At 36.1% G+C, this 14137-nt stretch overlaps 2 long non-coding RNA genes across 3 annotated transcripts; both read right to left on the bottom strand.

Moving 5' to 3' along the window:
• Positions 1-1446: 1446 nt before the first annotated feature.
• LOC145466115 (uncharacterized) lies at positions 1447-3585 on the bottom strand. 2 transcript variants are annotated; one of them, XR_014041818.1, is made up of 2 exons: positions 2880-3585; positions 1447-2044 (listed from the first exon to the last, which is right to left on the bottom strand). It is a non-coding gene; the product is annotated as an uncharacterized LOC145466115 (long non-coding RNA). The 2 variants fall into 2 exon arrangements; XR_014041819.1 differs by having other exon boundaries at positions 1447-2041; positions 2880-3578.
• Positions 3586-11070: 7485 nt separating this feature from the next.
• Positions 11071-13129, bottom strand: LOC145465053 (uncharacterized). Its single transcript, XR_014041503.1, has 2 exons — positions 12512-13129; positions 11071-11370 (listed from the first exon to the last, which is right to left on the bottom strand). It is a non-coding gene; the product is annotated as an uncharacterized LOC145465053 (long non-coding RNA).
• Between the last annotated feature and the right edge of the window lie 1008 nt (positions 13130-14137).

Raw genomic sequence — 14137 nt, 5'->3', positions numbered from 1 at the left:
AGAATGTATGAGATGAAACTTTTCGCCAACGGTGCACTCACCCATGGACGGTATTTTTTCTATTAATCGACTAAGTTAAGTTTCTCTATTAATGGCCTAATATCTTCCAAGTATCGGACCGGACACCGCCCCGAATGATCAGGCGCTAGATTTCCTTAAAGTTTTGAGGCTTCTTTTTCCAACAGAATTATACTTCCAAATGAAAATTATTTTACTTTTTTTCCAATTTCTTTTCCTCTTCTTCTTCAATCAGAATTGTAGGCTTGGAGTTTACGGTGTCTTTTCGTGCCAGTCCGTGGTCGTGGGAATATTTCTCCAAACGTATTTTGTCATCTAATATATATTTTATTAACCAAGCTTGCGTAAAACTGTGTTGGGAATATCAGACTAGCCCGGTCCCACCGTACAGCCGAGAACTCTGGCCGGTATCCTACAGCGCGGCCCTGCATGGCGCTTGGCCAATAAGATTTGTATATGTATTAGTAGATAGTCGCCAATTGCAAACCGAAGAATGTTAATGTTAATCAGAGACGCTTAATTTCCTTGTACGTGCAGTGTATACAAATATATCAAATATATTTTGTTTGAAAAGAAATACACATATTCACATGATAAAAGCAAGTCAGCGTCCTGTCAACAAATTGACACCACCTTTTTATACTTTTTTCTTTTTTCATCACGGCATTGTAAAAATACTTCGTGGGTCCATGAGGTGAAAACGCCAGGTACAAGCACGAGGGAACCTAAATTTCTTCCAGCCAAAATCATTCCGGAACTAATACACTTAATACACTTAAAGTACGTTAAGTAACCGTCAAAACCGTGACTAAAATTCAGATACAGAATTTCTATAACTTACCTATATTCCAAGTGGAGGTTATTGAATCATTACCAAGCTCAGTCCGCTAGTGTTGCCATAGTAGTAGGCCTGGTAGTAGGCAGTCGTCGGACATGGTCCATGACTCAGCGCGTACGTTGCGAACATTTCTTATGATGACTGTTGCCACTTTTAACACTGCAAAATAAACAGAGTTTCACGTCAAGCTTTGTTTGATACATTTTTCACCTTATAGTTGAATCCAATCTGGCCTAAAAGTCACTCTAATAGGTTCTGACTATTTTCAGGAACTCGGATTCAGATGCAATTTTGTTGTTTAAAAGAAGGGGTTCAATATTGTATGCGTAGCTGGGCATCTTAATTTCGTGGTTTTTGAAAAGTCTTAAGAGCTTAATTAAGAAAAAAAAACGGAGCTTAATTAAGGCAACCCCCGTATTACTTCAATCAGTGTTAGCTACATTGTGTTTAGCTTAATCGGTCACTTTCTTATTTTGGGAATCACTTTAAATACGACCAGAGTTTTATGGCTCAAAGATGATCTTATTAAATGGGTTTTATTGAAATCTTTCTTATCGAAGAGCCACTTATAATTCTGGCGATTAAAAACAAAGAAGGAAGTAATTTGATGTGCGAAATGCGGTAAATTATTGTACCTTGTTTTCCTTGGACAGTAAACTAGTGACTCAGTAAACCGTAGTCTGTTGGGAATGTTACCGGTTTAGACTGGTTACTCTCAGTAATGTTGACTTATTATTAGTTTCAGGTCGATTGTTCAGCCTTCCTCTGGGATCTTATGCCCCCAAGTCATGCATTCTTTTATGAAAACTTTTGTATCTTCAGTCATTCCAATGTGAATAAAATGCATTTAAGGCAGTACTGATCGTTTATTTTCACGTTTCAGTTACAAAAATAGCGTTTAACTTACTCATAATTGATTTCTAAAAGTTTTATAATGCCAGTTACATTATCAAGTTTACGAAAATACAAGCGCGAACATAATTAGTGAAATATAATATATTTTTCTTCTTTTACAGAAACGCTGTGAAAATAGTGTAATCTTGTCTTTATCAAACGTCCGGCTATCTAATATCCAGTGAGGGATCCAGCATCCCTTGCAGGTTGAGCTTCACGATCGAGACTTCGTTTTCTGTTGTTTTCTGCGCAGGGCCGAACTTTCTCACAGAGTGCTGTTAAGAAGTTTTCCTGCTGAAAAAAAAAGCGGCAAAACCAAAACAACAGCATCAGCACAAGCTTAAGGTGTTCCTCCTCAAAAAGTACAGAGCGGGAACCTCCGCGGTGCCTTTTACAGTATTGAGGCGAAAAAAATATCAAACTTAGGAGATGTCTTATAATTGGCATATAATTGTTGTCTTATAATTGGCATGTCTTAGGGGTGAAAAAATTTCAAGCCATGCTCTCAAAACAAGATCTGGGTACCTCTTATGCCTCAAAATCTTCGAGGAGTACCCCGTCCTTTTTATATGGGATTCCCCCCCCCCCCCCCCTCGGGAGCCAGGCTGCATATCTTAAGAAACACGATGAAAACTTATGACAGAGAAAAATGACCTTGAACACTAAAGTGGTCAGGTGTCATGCCATAGTCATAAAAGGTGGCAGTTTTGTGGTTTCTTAAACTCTAAAGAAATTTTAAAGTAACTTTATAACTTGAATTTGGAACACGAATGCTTGTATCGAACTGCAACTTTAAACGCTAAGAGAACAATTCATCCATAAAAGTTCTTCTTGTTGTAAGCTTGGCATTATTCCAAAATGTCACCTGATAATGATGCCTCTTATTGGCCATGAGACGTCAAGTCAAGAAGATCATTCATCAAATAAGAAAACGATTTACTAAAGAAACTCGTTACGTTTGGATGCAGTGTAATTACAGTTCATAAAAGAATATGGCATCATAAGAGTGAAAGTTGAGTAGTCGTTTTAAGAGCAAAAGACTTAGTTGTAAACCGTATCACGCTCATTCAGATGGAAGAAAATCTAACGTCTTAAGTATGTTCTTTTAAACTACATGTTTACAACAAACCTGTTCGGTGTTAGGTCTTGGCGGTATTTCTCGTCTTCCCACCTGAGGTTTCCCTGCTCCTGGGGTGAAGGCGCTTCCCCAAGTTACAAGAGAACAGAGCATAAACGTTAAGAGAATCCAAGAGAGTTTTGTACTCATTTCGATTTATAAATCTAGCTTTTTCCTTACAAAGAGGGTTTTCAACAAATCCGTGAGTCAAAAAAATTATTGATGTCGTTGTGGCACCAAAGGCAGCCTTTTATGCGCTTGATTCTGCCAGCGTTATCGGTCAAGCCTTGCTGTAGGAGTACGCGTGGCGTCTTCATTTGCGATAAAATCGCTTCCTTAATGGGGAATTAGTGAGATGATAAATTAACGAACAAAGAAAAATGAAGGTTTCTTTTGTAGCTTCCTCCTCGTTATTTTGTCCCAGCACTTAATATCACATGGCCACGGAATAAATCAACCTTTCGCTTCCTTGTTCTTAGCATGTGCTTGCATATCAAAGTAGATCATTACGGCCCTTGATAACCAGACACAAAGAGCAATTATGACAAAACGGAATGGGCGACTCGTGTTTTATGTTCTACCATGTTTGCGTCGCTGAAAGACGTCAAAAAAAATAGTGTATAGGTCAAATTTATCTAAATTTTCTCATTCAAATAAAAAATCGTGTCTTACAGATAGTGGTAACAAAAATTGTAAGTCAAAACCTTTGATTTCTTTACGCGTCTTTAGATATTGTACTACCGTTTACAAATGATTTCTGCAAATAATCACCTTTTATGCCATTAAGTTAAATAATACCTTAAAACAACAAAAACCATTTGGCTATTGTATGCTTCGTTCACGAAAGTGATTGATCTTGCTTCTTCTTAACAGCATGAAGTACAAGGAAGTTACTCACTCAAATGTTCCTCAAGAGACAATATCTGTAATTATCATAATTAACTTTATTTATGTTAGTCATATTTTGTTTAAGTCTGATGTGAAAAGCCAGCCTTGGAAAGAAATCGTTGATCTCTGTAATTTAATGTTCTCGTTCGCTTCTGAGAACGTGTTCAAAATTTTCTTTTAACGTCAAACGTCCACCAACTCACACCCTTGCTGTCAGTACTTAACCAAAACTGACGCTGACTATTGACGAGTTATCTCGATATCATTCCGCGTTTCAAGGGTCATTATCTTACCAGCACCAGATGCACAAGAGTTCATTTAAGGTAAACGCTGGGGGTGCGGGAAGGAGCTTCGGAAATGCACGAGAATTCTAAACGTGGGTGATTGACCCTGAAACGTTTTTATCACTGTTTTATTTTAGTCTATCATATGTCTTTGGGCAACTATTTGGAAATTGTAGCATGAACACTATGGGGATAAAATGAGCATTTTCCTGCAACACCTAAGTTTTTCTTCAGATTTCTAGCTATATATATGTGAAGTCTAGTTTTCCAGACTATTTGGCTCATCAAATGAAGATCAATTCAAGTAATGATCTCCTTCACATTTAAGAGTTTTTCCTCTAGAAAGTCTATATTTTTATCTTTTGCAAAATTTCCATCAAAACTCGGATCTACCATCTTTTAACTAAAATGAGTTTCAAATCCCTAAGGAATTACTTCGGGTTCAGTCTTGACTTTGTCCTCTGAATCTCGAAAAAGTGCCACTTATGAGATCAGCTGGACTGTAAGCAATTACAAAGACAACCAATTTTCAAACTAAAGATACATTAACACATCTAATAAGACTCTAATGGGTTAGTCATTAAATGAGTTAAACTTCCTAAATGAAAGAAATTCTATGCTTAAGTAAAGATTTATTTCTGCGTGGTGGTTGGCAAACCAGTACAGAACAAAACGTTGGGAATGTTCTATCCAGACATTTGTTTTGGAAACAAGAGAATTAATTTCAGATTTATACTAAAAGGTGAAGTGATTTCTCCATTTTGCTAGAACAATAGACCAATTTCGATATATTAAAATTCAGCCTAAAACAATAGACCTCAGCTTGAAGCTCCGGGGAAGAAACCCGGAAAACTCTGTATTTATTTTCCGGCGCCTCGTGCTGAGGTCTCTTGTTTTAGGCTGAATTTTAATATATCGAAATTGGGCTATTCATACCATGAGAAAAGCTTGTGGCTTGGACTTAAATTTGATGGAAAATTGTTGACTGAAATTTTAGAATTAGAAGACTTGTCGGCAGCACGCAGCAACAACTAATCTTGTCTGACAGAGTTTATTAATCGACAGGTTTGGTCTGCTAGTGAGACTTCGACAGGATTAAACTACCAGATATAAAGATGAAACTTGGAAGAAAGATGAAACTAGGATGTGGATAACAAAACACCCACAAGAAACACGTGCAGGATATGACTAAAATCCTGCGCTAGAAAATGTGCAATGTAAGTGGGGCTCACGGATTCAACGTTAGCCCCCAAAAATACCGAATTGGAGTTTTAGAAAGAAATTTTAAACATTTTTATCATTGTTTTTGTAAAGTCGAAGAAGTAACACTGATTTGGAATATTAAATGAAAATGCAGAAGGCTTTACTAAAACAACAGTGTTTGTTTGAAAGATCAGAGAGCCCTAAAATCCTCTTAAATGAAGTTATCCCTCTGTTTAGTTAATCACTTTGAGAGCTGCGTAATTACCTAACTGGCAAAGCAAAACTGAAAGGTACAGATACCCTCGGAAACTTCACGGGAAATAGAAATTTGACCCCTTTGCATGCATACAACCAGTAGTAAAATAAATAGCGGCCAAATTACTGCAATCGAGAGGAAATAAACCAAAAGTTAATATGGGATTTATCTGTTAGGCAATATATTCGGCATATATTCCCTAGGGCAGTGATAATAGTTATAAGTGGAACTATATCAGTTGTTTCGTTTCCTCTCACGCCTCGTTAAAGACCGGCACTTAAATCTATGTCATATTCGGCTTTTTGTGACACGATATGCTATGTCTTGCTCTATTAGTAAAATGTATATCAAATGACTAAATGCTGCCTCTACTTGCTAGAAACCACAGGCGAATTTAACTGATAACTAGAAATTAACATGGGTAGATATTTCAGTTGCTCTTTAACTTGGCACATAAAAAAGACTATTTTATTTCAGTGGAAGCTGTTCCGCGAGGTTTTTTTTCGGTAAAACGGAGGACTAAGAAAACTTAAAAGTATTCCTCAATACTTAACCATTAATTATAATACCACTGCTTTAATAGAAAAACAATGTTTGATCATGTCTACAATTTCTCAGATTTCAAACGTTGACCAAGTTTTGTTATTACTTTACTACTTTTGTGCCGTCAAATTTCATAGTAAGGATGGCTCGTAGGGGTTGTGGTTGATTCGGTTTTTGTTATACTTTGGCTTTGTTTTTATTTAAGCGTGAAATACCTTACAGATCGATTCAATGCTCTATTAATTGATTCAAACATGAATACACAGATGAGTGTAACTAAAAGCCGATTATCAATATACATGCTTAAATTCACATCCAAATGTGATGCCCACACTATTCTTTGTGTAAAGATCACGCGCGCTTTAGAACAACCCACAATTTGAATTGAAAGTAAATTTAGAATCGGGTTTAGATATTATAGGTTTCAATTTTTGTTTGCATTTCATCCGGTGCTATAAGCCTGTGAGCTGATTCTATTTTGACAATGAAAATGAAGATTGAAATACTGACCCGTTTATCGATTTGATGTTTAGCATAGTAAACTATAGCAAGGAAAAGGAGATGTTACTATTTTTGGCGACGACTAAATCGATTATCATGATCGCTGTCGCTAATTTTAACTTCACCGTACTCCCAAACTATAAATGTCACAAAGACGTTTTGGTCTTGATAATCAAAATCAGTTTAAAAGCGTAAGAAATGCCTAACTAAATAGCCGCTAAATCTTGGTCAACAAAGTCGTTAAATTTAGTTGTGACTCGAAACAATAACCTTAAGGTAAGTATTTTCCCATCTGTTTTGTCGGTCAAATTCGTGTGTAAATTAAACTCTGCGTATTCAAGCCTAGCCTAGGATCGGACTGAACAGAAGGAAACTGAAGATACTAATAAAAATTCAAGCCAGGGATCAAGATAATAGTAGTAGTAGCAGAGACTTTATTTCACTTAACAGCAAATCAAAAAGCTAACAAACACGTGGCCCTCCGAAATTACAATAATTAAATCTATTAAATGGAGCAACTGGTTAGCAGGAGAGTCTTGTGTTGATAGGCAAACTACCGGCATGAAGATACTTATGTGTGTAGGCGAACAGGAACAAGAAGATGTACATCAAGATTTAAAGCTTTCGTTTTCCTGTAGAACTCGTCCCACGCTGTTTGCGTATCTGAGAACTGGCAACAGAAGCTTTCGGGATCGACATTTAATTAACTTTAAAAAAAAACAAGGTGACTTAAAAAAGCTCTTTTTGTTCTCTCGATACCTCAGAATTATTCCAGAAACATTCCAGCAAAAAAAAAAAAGAAAGAAAGACAAAAATTAAGGTTTCTATCAAAGCGATATACCATTCTTCTCAAAGACAGCTGGTTAATTAATGCTCGTGCTTTTTTTTTTTCTCTTTTTTCTTTTTGATAGTCTCATTTTATTTCCTGAACCCGCACTTTTCCGCATTAACTTCTCAATCGAAGGCCATAGAACGGCAAAACGAGACTCAAACTAAGGCAATGTATTAATGAACCAGTTGTGTGCGTTTCTTAAATTTTCAGAAATATTTTGAAATTTAAAATCTCTGCATAAATGAAAATGCAAATTCAAACAAAAAAGAATTATCGGACTTGTAATCTTGTTGATATTACCGAAATGACGATGACAGTACTATTAGATCTCTACAGCAACAGGTGAATTTCAGTTTTAATGAACCATTAGTCTTAATCATCACTTCCTTTTGAATGTGGACTTGCCTGTATAAATATCGCTTACAAATAAATTCAATCCTGGTTTATCTTAGGCAGTGGAGCTCTGACTTGTAGAAAATCTTTTCTAAATTACTTAATAGCCAGCTGGTATGAAAATATACCACCAGGTGTCTAAAGGCAAAAGTCTCTTCAGTCAACAATAACAATCGTGACTGAACTGAATGAGCGTCCCAAAAATCGAAGTAAGGCATTGTCTTTGTACATGAAATTTGAAACTTTACTTTAGGGAATAAATCCTTTCTTAGTAACCCTACATATCACCATACCATCTTGTCATCTCAGTTGGGCTTTTTGCTAGCTTGTAATAAACTATGTCATATTCAGGTTTACGTTTATACTTCTATTCTTCTTTGTTGAATACTGTATTGATCAGCAATAACGCTTTTCTATGAGCCGGTATCGAAATTTTCGCCGGTGTCTCTCATTACGAATTTGTGGCTCTCGCGGAAAAGAGGGAGAATGGTGAATTGTAAAACTTGTAAAACACGAACAACAAGAAACACAAAGAGAAGCAACGCAAAAGTCGCCGTAATTTTACATAGATACGCTATCTAGTTCTTTAATTTATTTATTAACATTCAAACTGTTCTTAAAATACTGATTTTAAAACCTCGTAGCGACGGTGGATGAATCGTTTGAGTTAGACAATATTCTAAATATTGAAACATAACGTAGTCAGAGAAACATCAACATTTTGTCTGCTGGACAAATATCAATTCAGAGATCAAGTTTGAAACATTGTCTTTAATACTCAGTCACAACCATTTACCTAGATTTAGTGTTATTGCTAAATTTACCTAGGTTTAACACTCTTACGTATGGAGAACATTCAATTCGATATCTAGGCCCTAGACTACGGAGCAAACTAACAAATAAAGAAAGATCGGCGATAATCGATAAAGACTCAGATCTAGACAACATCCTAGATGGATGTAAAGGCTGCTGTCTTTGTAACTCATAATTTTAAGTTCTCTTATAGGACTTTTCTGTATATTGTTTTTAGATAGTTCTAGTTAGGTGCCCCCTATTAGCAGTGAAGATCCTTCACTGCTAGATGTAACTGACACGGTAATTAAGTCATTATTATTATTTTATTATTATTTTATTATTATTATTATTATTATTATTGTTGTTGTTGCCGCTACTTCTTTAGTCCCCATTGAACTCGAATAACGACAACAAATTTGATTTAACACTTTTTAATGACCAAAGACGCGTCCAAGTTTTTACAAAATCAATCCCACATGTGTTCGTTCGGGTAGTTACAAGGCCTTGCAAGCTGCTTCATGTCATTGATACGAAACGTCACGATCAAAATAAAACAAAAATAAAATACTGTTCCTCGACGGTAACAATTATTATTACTAGTAGTAATCAGAGATTATGACAGTGCGTTCGACGCTCTCACTTTAATATATAATTATATTTAAATTACGTACATTATTCTAAGCTAGCATTTGCAGTCGCGTGCTCGTTTCGCGACTAATTCGAGTATTTCCCCTGATGAATAAAGTAGTCTTATGTATCTTGCCTTCAGAGTACTTTTCCACCGATTCCAAACAATAAAATTTCAACCGGATAAAAACTGAGCTATCTGTCGCGACTGGAACTAATGAACAAATGAAATCAAAATGTAGCTGTTCCCACGGTTATCATCCTAAAGCCAAGTCGTGTTAATAAACAAGGACAATTCCCTCAGATTGCGATAAATGCTGCCGTCGAAGCGTTTAAATTCGCCAAAATCTAACGCTGAGAGCACATAATAGCGAGGCGTACGGCGACTGAACGGAAAGAAGTCAAAAAAAGATCCATCGGAAAGACGAGCTCACATGGCCTGCTCACATACTCACATGTTCGTCACATGTCTTATCACATGTCTTAGCATTAAACGGTACCAGTTTACTGGCCGTGACATACCCGTGCAAAAATCAAGCGGGGTGGCCATTTTGGTGTCCTTACAGGAATGTGGTTTTTTTCGGCCTAGAACCGTGCATAGGGTTGCCAACTCTGAAAAGCCACAGGTCAAAATTAGGTTTGCGTTCCACTTCGTCGAACGCAATTATTATTGTCTTTGTCGTTATTTATAACGGCAAGAGAAGATGAAGGGCAAGAGCGCTAATTGAGCCCCCCTATAAGACTTATTCTCAACGCCATCCCTAGCTCTCAATTTATTTCTAGCTGTGGTGTCCATGTAGATTTTTCCGTAGATAATGTTACTACGCGGAGACGTTTTCTTTACGGATGAAAATGGATGTGAAGCCGATTGGACTCTCCATCTGAGGGAAAGTTCGAGCCCTCACGCTTGGAATAGTGCTTTAGAGATAACCTAAGTGGGCTTGCCTTAGGAATAACACCCATTTGGCAGATTTCATCTCCAACCCTCCATCCTCTATTGTCACCTGGACTCCTTCATTGACTTCATTATTCATTCAACTGATAGAGTAACGTTTTAAGTGCAACGCGCCCTAACTACTTTCAGGGAGGAATGAAGTAGTTATTTTTAACCTTATTATCTTTGGCCTGTGCTTTGGTTTTTCGTTTCGGAGGCTGGGAGTTTGTGGCCATCACCCCTCTTGTATCTCCAAAAGTATTCAAACTTATATGGTACGTAAAATATCCGAAATTGTTTTCATAAGTGAAATTACGTGTCAATCATGACGTCGCAAAAAGCCAAAATGATGTAACTAATAAAAGGTATCAGTCATTTTGTGTCCGCCATCTTGGATTTCAAATCTTTTTCAAGTAATCTAGACCAGCCCCCAAAAATGTAGAAGTATAACATATGTCAAGAATTGGAAAATCTAAATTCGAAGTAAAACAGAAATGTAAGCTTAAAAACCACCAAATGTAGGTAAAACACCCCTAGACACGGTTCCAATAGGAAACTCGTGTCCTGTGACGAAACAGTTGTGACATGTTCCCTGAGAATTTGTAGGAAAAGTCACATAGTTTGACCGCTATAGCTTTAGTGCTGTTTTTGTAAGGCAAGATTGAAAACGGATGAGTCTGTCCTTGTTAAGGAAGAAAGAAAAGAACCCTAGATAAAGGGCTTAAGACACTGCATTACTTTATTTCGTGACTTAGTTTTGTCATTTTGTTGTCTAAAGATTCTGACAGTGAATGACCATATTCGGATTATTTTTCAACCTTTAAGTACAGGAATTATCAGCAGGTAATGACCTAAGGTCGCAAACTCGGTGAGGTGTTGGCAACACTGCAGATAATTACCTTTTATTTTCAAGTGTAAATTTAAGCGCGTTTTCAAAATTTTCTGGACTAAAACCACTAAAACCACTAGAACCACCTTGAGCACATTATTGTTAATCTGTATTTATTTATTACCATGACCGATAGCATGCTTACACTTTACTAGACAAGCATTATGACACAGTCTTAAAAATTATTTAACAGATTTATGTAGTCCTCATTGACCATCAGGCATCAGTGTCTTCATTATATACGTCATTGATTCTATTAGTCACCAGTCTTTTGGAAGGAGAAGTCGTCTGTGCGCTTACTTGCTCCTGATTGACATGGTAAGACCGCGTCACAGAAACTCTTGATGACGGCCTGTTGCTGTTGGAAAAGAAAATAAATGACAAAAAAAAAATGAAAAGCCATTTCCCTTTTTTATTCACAAAACAGTCCACTCATCTATAGCAGACGTCAGTAACATCTCAGTAACATTTTAAGCTTTAAACGTGTCATTTTTCATTTACATCAAAATATAGACTTTTGTAGTGATTTTATATTACATATTTCCAGCAATTCATCAACCAACGATTAAGTGAATTAATCTATTAATCTATTAATCATAACAATTACAATTTCCTCAAATGTGATTGGTGCATAAGCTGCTGTATTTTGCTCTAATTAATCTACAAAGTTGTAATCGGACAGTTGGCTGTAATCGGACACTTGTAATCGGACAGTTATATGAGCCAATGATTTTAAGTCCTCTCCACTAAATCCACCAATCACAACATTGATTACAATCACTATACTAACCAATTCAAGAGACTGACTTTGTAAAATTGTGGAGGTTTAGTCTCAGGTGACTGTTTTGAAAGAGACTTGACAGCCATTTTGCAAGTTGTTCTCCATATTTTATAATTATGATATTTAAAAATGACTATTAAAAGTTCTTTTTCAAATGAAACTTTTACTTTTGTGGGAAATTGTAATTGTTATGATTAATTGGTAACAGGACATCGTGTCGTCCAATTCAGTCTGTAATCATGCTCATGATTAACAAATCGGACTACCGCTTCGCGGTAGTCCGATTTTTTTAATCACTCGTATGATTACAGACCGAATTGGACTCCACTCAGTCCTATTACCATTATTAATCTATTTATTAATCAAAATGTTGCAACTGTTCGAGTTCGTGTCTTCAAATGACCTAATAACATCTACTGTTTTTTGTAACTCTGGCTTGTTGAAATCTGGCTCCTTTAAACTTTATTTGTAGACCACAATTTTCTTTGAGCATAGCTACATTTGAAACTTTTGTACTGTTAACACTGTTACTACTCTCCTCTAAAACAAAGGGGAACCACTAAATTTTCGAAATGGACGTCAAGGACCTATAATTCTTCGTGCATTCAAGGAATGAATTAATGCTTAATGGTAAAGCTTGGCATAAATTCTATGAGTTATGATATTTCTACAGCCATGGAAATAACAATTAGTCAACACCGCGAAACAAAATATTTACCTTTTTGCAGCCGAAGTCATCTCTTTTTCCAGCTCGCGTCCCCGCCAGTGGTACAAACGCTTCGCTTTGAAGCACTAAAGTTAGAGTAATCGACACCACGAGAAAAGTAGAGATCTTTGTAGAGTTCATTTTTGAGTTTCTATCAAAGAACACCAAGGAGATGATGAACAATGAACAGCAGGTATATAATGCTGAGTTTTATACCGTACAATTCAAGTGCCAGGAAACTGGTGTTTTCAACACTCTCGATATTCAGAAGGAACGATTAATGGATGAAAACAATACCGAAGCCATTACCTGTTGTCTTTTAGGAGAAACCTGCATTGCAGTAAGTCATTAATCTTCCTAAACACAAAGCAATATTTCATCATTAGATCTGTGAAGGCTTTGATATCACCGTTGGTAATCTGAATTCTTTTAGATAATGGCTGTTTTATGAAATGACTACTCGGGAATATTTTTTTGAGCAATACCTTCCATTTTCACGTTTCTGTACGGCAGTTGCGATAACCCCTAGAATATCCCCGAGCAGCACAGTTATTAGTATTGCAAAAAGTCTCGAAATAACTCAAAACAATACCTTCACTGGAATAACCTACAATATTAATTAACAAACATAATTAGTTGGGAAATCAGATTATGAAGTTTGTAAACAATATAATTCTCTTCCGTTTGGACGTTTTTAATTGTTCATATTTTTGCAGATAATAGTGACAGATAAGCTTCTACACATTTCATGTGATCACTTCGCTTTTGGAAAATTACGGTAAAATTTAAGAATTAATGATATGTGAAATGGCTGTACGTGTTCTTTGCCATTTTCCAACAATGATATTAGCTGTGTACATCTTCGTTGTAATCTTCGTTTATCAGCTACTGCAGAAAGCTAAAAGAAATAGTAAGATTAGATCTTTCGCTCATCCCAGGAGTAGAGTAATTGTATTTCAAATCATAATACAGCCAGGAAATCCACATGATATATATATATATATATATATATATATATATATATATATATATATATATATAAAAAAGAGCTGAGCGGAAAATAACGAGTGAAACTACCATCACCATTAAGCACAATTTTTCGCTCGCAATTCTCTCCCTCTAACCAAAAACTCTTTCATAAATTTCCAAAATAGAGAGCAATAGTAAATATGCTTTAAAGTTCCTATTGGTGTGGAATTTGTAGCCCCACAAAACATTACAAAGACGACAACAACACCGACTGCAGTGATCACGATTTGAAACTTTATTGTACACTCAACAGCAAAAAATTCTGTCGGGCAGAAGTTCAACCAACACTCCAGAGGGAAAATAAATTAGCTTTCGGCTGCATCTCGAGCAACTCTTGAACTTTTCTCATGCTCTCAAAATAGACGTATGGTAAGCACGAACCAATTGTTGTTAAATAGACAACCATGAATCTAGCGTCCACATGCGTAATCTATATACCACAAATAAAGATATAATCAGTATTTTATAAATCATGCACTGGTATCAACTAAAAAGGTGGAGGTGTAGTATATCTTTGATGAAAGAAAAAAGCGAAATGAAGCTTGCAATATGATAAATGTTAAATATAAAGTAGTGGTTTTGAAGTAGTAGGCGTGGTAAATTAAATCA

The sequence above is a fragment of the Orbicella franksi genome, chromosome 13 (assembly GCF_964199315.1).
Source record: "Orbicella franksi chromosome 13, jaOrbFran1.1, whole genome shotgun sequence".
In the NCBI taxonomy this organism is placed as follows: domain Eukaryota; kingdom Metazoa; phylum Cnidaria; class Anthozoa; order Scleractinia; family Merulinidae; genus Orbicella; species Orbicella franksi.
Note: the sequence above shows the minus strand (reverse complement) of the source record. Positions and strands in the feature narration are given on the sequence as shown.